Source organism: Suricata suricatta, chromosome 12 (assembly GCF_006229205.1).
Source record: "Suricata suricatta isolate VVHF042 chromosome 12, meerkat_22Aug2017_6uvM2_HiC, whole genome shotgun sequence".
Taxonomy (NCBI): Eukaryota; Metazoa; Chordata; class Mammalia; order Carnivora; family Herpestidae; genus Suricata; species Suricata suricatta.
The window spans coordinates 10,274,014-10,280,623 of NC_043711.1; the positions used below are offsets into that span (position 1 = coordinate 10,274,014).

General features: G+C 40.2%; 1 pseudogene; it reads left to right on the forward strand.

Annotated features, from left to right (window-relative positions):
- The first annotated feature begins 2,096 nt into the window (after positions 1–2,096).
- LOC115275481 lies at positions 2,097–3,014 on the forward strand (annotated as a pseudogene).
- Positions 3,015–6,610: the final 3,596 nt, after the last annotated feature.

The window sequence follows — 6,610 nt, forward strand, 5'->3', positions numbered from 1 at the left end:
AATGGAAAATACAAATAAATTTCACTCTGTATTCAATAAAGGAAAGAAAAGAAAAAGAAAAATATTGAATAGTGAAGAGAATGAAATATGATTGATATTATATCCAGTTTCCCCTAGAAGTCACACTATGAAGCCCTTTATAGTCTGTAACCTAAGCAGGTAGGGAGTCTTGAGGTTTCCCCTAGATTGTGATTTGCCTGGTTGGTCAGTGCTTGGTATAGCGACTGAGTTCTGCACTAAATGACACTGCTTAGTTTACAGGTTTAATCATTGTGGTGTGGGTAAGTGCTTATGTGCATATACAGAAGGGGTGAAAATGGTGTCACCCAGCTACCCAGTCTCTAGTATCAGAACTCCCTGTTCTGACTGACTGGCAATCAAACACCCCTTCTTTTGTCTCCAGCTTCCATCCACTTCCCGCTTCTACACTGTCTGTGACCAAGCTGTCTGTTTGCCAGGGGACACCTTCATCCTGAGTTTTATCTCAGAGCTGTTTCCAATCCCTTCACTTCTGAGGGCCCTGCAGCTTAGACCTGCTTTGACCCTAAGGAGGAGGGACTTACCAAGCAATGTCTTCATGTCGCACAGCCCCCTGGTATGTTTACATGATCCTGCTGCTGCAGATGCTCAGACTGTAGCCAGGTGCCAACCTGTCCCATAAAAAGTATGCACGATTGTGTAGGAGCAGTGTTCCAGGGATTATGGTAAATCACAGCACCCATCTGACGCCAAGCTCCACTATTAATGTCCTTGTTCCAAGAGCAGCAATTTGGCTATTCTCTCGGGTCTCCTGGGACCTTTGTCTGTGGCAAGCCTGCTCTTACCAAATGTCCTCCCAGCAGAGAAATTGCCTCTCCCCATGTGACCTGAGGAACCCACAGACCTTGCTGTCTGTTCCTGGGGATTCCTCCTTCCCACCACAGCTCCACCAGGCATTGAGCTGTGGAGTTCCAGACTCTGTGTTCCCTTATTTATAGAGACTTAATGGAATTTAAATCCTCTCCTTTCTTCCTGTTTTGGTTCAGTCCACTCTTTCTCTTTCTCTCCAGCTACTTTTAAGGCAGGTGTTTTACCTGTACTCTCCCCCATGTCTCTGTCCTCTCTCCACAAGCAAAAACAGCTCCCTGCTCTCCACAGCTTCTCTCTACACCAGTTCACTTCTCTAGGCTGTGTACATGACAAAGTCTGTAGTTCAAGTTGTGCACATTATTGTGTTAATCCTCAGATCAGGTTTCTAGGTATGTGAGATGGTTTGGTGGTGATCTAGTTGCAAGTCAGGGATGAGAGAGGCAAATAATCTTCATGTTGCTCTGCCATCTTGGCATCTTCCCATGTCCATTGCGTTAGAATATTTCCTCAGATGCAAGAGGCTTCAGGCACCTAAATACTCTCTTATTTAGATGTTTACCAGTTGTGCTCAAAACGTTCTCTTTGATGTTGCCTGATGGTTTTGGGTGAGCTCTACTGAACGTCTTTTCACCTGTGACTTCTCTGCCTTAACTGGTTTTCTCAACATTATTGGTACGGTTCATATACCCCTTAGTTTCCAGCTCAGAAGTCCCTGAGAAGACATGACACAAAGACAGGATTTCCTTCCACTTAGAACTACTTTGTCCTGAATTATTTTATTACTGGTTGTAACCACTACTTGAGACATCATTTATTCATTTAGTAATATTATATTCCTCCCTCTGACACACACACACACACACACACACACACACACACACACACACATCATAGACTCAGTCTTGTTAAGTTGAAACACACATTACTACATTGTGCGATGCTTTCAGAAATACTCATCACAAGATAATATGTTAAATTTAATGGGACTCGGGTAATTTATTGAGGAGAACATTGTTTTTAATTATTTTTTTTGATTCAGAACAAGAATTTGAACAGTTTCAGACTCATGATAAATATGGACATTTGAGAGTCCCTGAAACCTTCTGGTACATATTCTAGATTGGGAAGGAATGTGTAAGAAATAGTGAATGAAGCATGTTGAAAACACAGCACTTATTTTAATTCTGTGATCATGCTGCTGCCTTTGCAATTCCTTTGTCTCTGTTCCAGCTGTTTTCATCAAATACATGGAAGGAGAAAATCAAACACGTGTTATACAATTTATCCTCCTGGGACTCTCAGACGAGGGGGAACTGCAGTCACTGCTCTTTTGGCTGTTCCTGTCCATGTACCTGGTCACCTTCACTGGGAACCTGCTCATCATCCTGGCCATTATCACAGACTCCCGACTCCACACACCCATGTACCTCTTCCTCTCCAACCTGTCCTTCTCTGACATCTGTTTCACCTCCACCACCATCCCAAAGATGCTGCTGAACATCCAGACACAGAGGAAAGTGATCACCTATGAAGGTTGCCTCAGCCAGATGTATTTTGTCATGCTTTTTGGAGGATTAGACAACTTCCTCTTGATGGTAATGGCCTATGACCAGTTTGTGGCCATCTGTCAGCCACTGCACTACATGGTCATCATGAACCCCAAGTTCTGTGGCATCCTGCTTCTTGCATGCTGGGTATTGAGTGTTCTGGAGTCTTTATTACAGGGTTTAATGATTTTATGACTGTCTTTTTGCGCAGAGTTGGAGATTCCTCACTTTTTCTGTGAATTTAATCAGGTGGTCCCCCTTGCCTGTTCTGACACCTCCCTCAATGACCTAGTGATGAATTTTGCAACTGGACTTCTGGGTTTTATTTCACTCACTGGTATCCTTTTTTCTTACTCTAGAGTTGTAACCTCCGTTTTGAGAATTTCATCAGCTGGAGGAAAGCATAAAGCATTTTCCAAGTGTGGGTCTCATCTCTCAGTCGTCTCCTTGTTCTACGGCACAGGTCTTGGGGTGTATCTTAGTTCTACTACTAAAAACTCCAGGGCAAGTGCCATAGCCTCAGTGATGTACACGGTGGTGACCACCATGCTGAACCCTTTTATCTATAGTCTAAAAAACAAGGAGATAAAGCAAGCCCTTAAAAAATTCTTTAGCTGAGAAACATTCTCTACATATATTGTGTTTCAGGATAAGAGAATTGATCACTAGTAATAGGGCTCCAGATTTTTGAAGAACTAAATCACAATATTTTATCAGCTCATAGAAAGATATCTACATTTATCTTATTAACATGGTCCATTCTCTTAGTTTTTCATACACTTAAGCAACTATTTCTACTCTATTTCCTTTAGAATTGTTTTGATCTCCCAGATTGTGTTCTGTGGGGTCAGTGTAGAAGCAGAATTCAATGTATAAGATTTTTCAGTAAAATATTTATTTATTTAATTATTTCAATGTTTTATTTATTTTTGATATATATATGTGTATATATATATATATATATATAGAGAGAGAGAGAGAGAGAGAGAGAGAGAGCGCATGAATGGGAGGAGGGGCAGAGAGAGAGGGAGACACAGAATCTGAAGCAGGCTCCAGGCTCTGAGCTGTCAGCACAGAGCCTGACATGGGCATTGAACTCACAAACCATGAGATCATGACTCAAGGCAAAGCTGGATACTTTATGGGCTAAGCCACCCAGGCACTCGTGCAGTACAATATTTAATACAGGAAATTGGGTGCATATTAAGTTACAGGAAAAGGCAATGGAATGAGGGTATGCTGTTGTTCCTGCCAGGTGAAAGCATCTGCCTCTTAGGTTATCTTCTTTAGGAAAGAGATAATTTGTTATACCAAACTCACACTAAGTATGAAGGTTTATGTTAACTACTCTAGGAAAATGTCATATGTGGACCTGGAATCAACATGTAATTAACTCTATAGTAACTCATATTCAGTCTCCAAGATCTAATTTTCTTTAACACAGTTGAAAACAGAAGCTGAATGAATATAAAAATAGAAATTACAGCCCGTGGTTCTTCACTTACTTTGTCACTGATTTAGGTGATTCCCCTATGCATGCATTACTGCCTATCTTGTAATCTTTTGAGTGCCAGCACTGTTCTCACAAAAGCAAGATGCATGTTCTTTCAATTGACAACCTTGTCACTTCTAAATATGCATCTCAGAAACTGGGTATGAATAGCAGCATAAATCTGTGGACTTGCCATAGTCTGTGTGAGGAAGAATAAGTGAACTTCATTCATTACCCAAATTCTATGACACCACTTTTATTGGTAAGATGCAGTGACATTTTGCGTTAGTGTTTAGTCCATTGATCTTGGTATTTTCCTTTTTACCCAGTTCACTCTTTTCCAGGTAAAAGGCCACAGGTCTTTTGAATTCTAGCATTTTGGTAAATGTTTAGCTCTTGATAAGAAAAAAAAAAAACCGAATACACAGAAGGGAGGAAGAAACAAAGGAGTGATGGAAGAAGGGAATAAAGAAAATATAAATAATGAAAGAATGAGAAACATTTGAGAGCTACTTTCTATGGAATAAATAGTCCCTCTATGGCCATTAAGTAAACAATGAGATGGCACTGTGTGCAGCTGGCGCTCATGAAATATTAGAAACCAGCTGCTGCTTCACACCACTGCCTTTGTGTAAAGTTAGGAAGAAAATGTAGATCATAACCTATGGTGGTCTTATAGTCCATCCTCAACAGTGGTGGGATCTGGGTCACCGAAAAGTCTCAGGTCTGAGAATCAAGTGAGAGACTGTGACTCTTCATTTGGGTGACTCAAGTCAAACTTCCTCACCTCTAAACTAGAGCTTTTTTAAGTTTATTTATTTATTTTGAGAGAGACAAAGAGAGCTAGAGTGGGGAAGGGGCAGAAAGAGAGGGAGAGAGAGAATCCTAAGCAGGCTCCACCCTATCAGTGTAGAGCACGACTTGAGGCTAGACCCCATGAACCATAAGATCGTAACTTGAGCCAAAATCAAGAGTCAGTCAGTCACTTAACTGACCAAGCCACCCAGGCACCCCTGAACTGAGTTTTTATATTTACATAGATTGTAAGGTCTTTGAAAGTTCTACTTTATGCATCAAAATGCTATGATCAATTGCCTTTTCCAAAGATCCCAGGGGTTTAATGTGTTGAAATGAATATGCTGCCTGTGCTGCTTATCACATTCATGTGCCTGATGGTCAAGTGATTCACATATGGTGTTCACAGTTCTGGACAATGTTCTCTCTGCTGGAGTCAGAAGGAACTCATTTCAACATCAGCAGATACCATCTTAGTTCCATCATACATGGAAACCCCCTACACAGCTCTGCAAGAAAGTGGTTGGACTCTTCCACAAATTCTTTTCTCAATCTCTTGGTGGATGTAATGACCTTTGAACCTCTCTGGAGTGATATTTGGGTAGCAAGTGATTGTGCACACATGCGAGATCTACTGCCACATCCCTGTTGGCTTGTACCTTGCTTTCCTTGCTATACTGTGTAATAGTGCGCTTAGGCCACAGAACTGCTTTTATTTTTTTTTTACAGCATGATTTTATTTATTTTTTTCCAGTTCTTCCTTATGACATTTATTTCTTTTTTTAATTTAAAAAATTTTTTAATATAACACAATTTATTTTTTGTAACATATGTAATTATTTTCCATCATTTACAATACAGGGGTTACAATGACACTCCAAACAGAAAAGCAAAGTAAAAAATCAAAACACCCACTGCTTTTTCATGTAATTAGACTTATACAGAAATTAGAAGGTTAAGTAACAACTAGTTAATCACCTAATTTCACAGCTATCTGAAGTGGCAATCGTTATATAGCAGCTTATCTATGATACATTCAAGATATATTGTAGTATAGAGGTGGAATTTATGGAAAGGTACTAAGCAGCTGTGTTGTAGCTTATGGGCAAGTAATAAATTGTATCATTTATCTCGAACTGCTTTTGGAACAGGCCATCCCTGAATCCAAACTTTAGTCAACCAAGTGATTCAAATATGTTTAAATATGCTCATTTGTTCAAGCTGCCATATGGACCAGGGTTTCTGATAATCACTTCATCAATATATTTGGTTTACTCAAAATTTCTTTCCATATTCTGTCAAGTATGATCAGTAGAATTCATTCTGATGTACATTCATTAAATTTACATTAAAAATTAGAAAAATCTCACAACTACTTGAATATCTTAATTTCCATCACACACACACACACACACACACACACACACATAAATTTATTTTTGAGAGAGGGAGAAGAAGTAAGAGAGCAGGGGAGGGGCAGAGAGAGGGAGACACAAAATCTGAAACAGGCTCCAGGCTCAGAGCTGTCAGCACAGAGCCCAACACGGGGCCTGAACTAACAAACCACGAGGTCATGACTTGATCAGACACTAACAGACTGAGCCATCCAGGCACCCACGCCCCTTGATTTTATCTTATCTAAACTTTGCATTTATCTCTGTGATGTCCTGAGATCTGACGTCAAATGTTGATCCAGGGACAAAGAGAAGGAATGGGCATGACAAGATTGGCATCCTCTTGCAAGGGGGAAATACTTTAGGTGAAGTTATTTCAAAGCTTTTAGACAAGGTACTGTGTGGCTCATTAGACAGGTCAAGATGTGCTGTGTGGGCTAAACTAAATCCTCTGTGTAGCTGGGCAAATCAGGGTATTCCAATTTACCCAAATCTTAGATCCTTTTTACTCATTGTTGTTCTCAACTACCTCC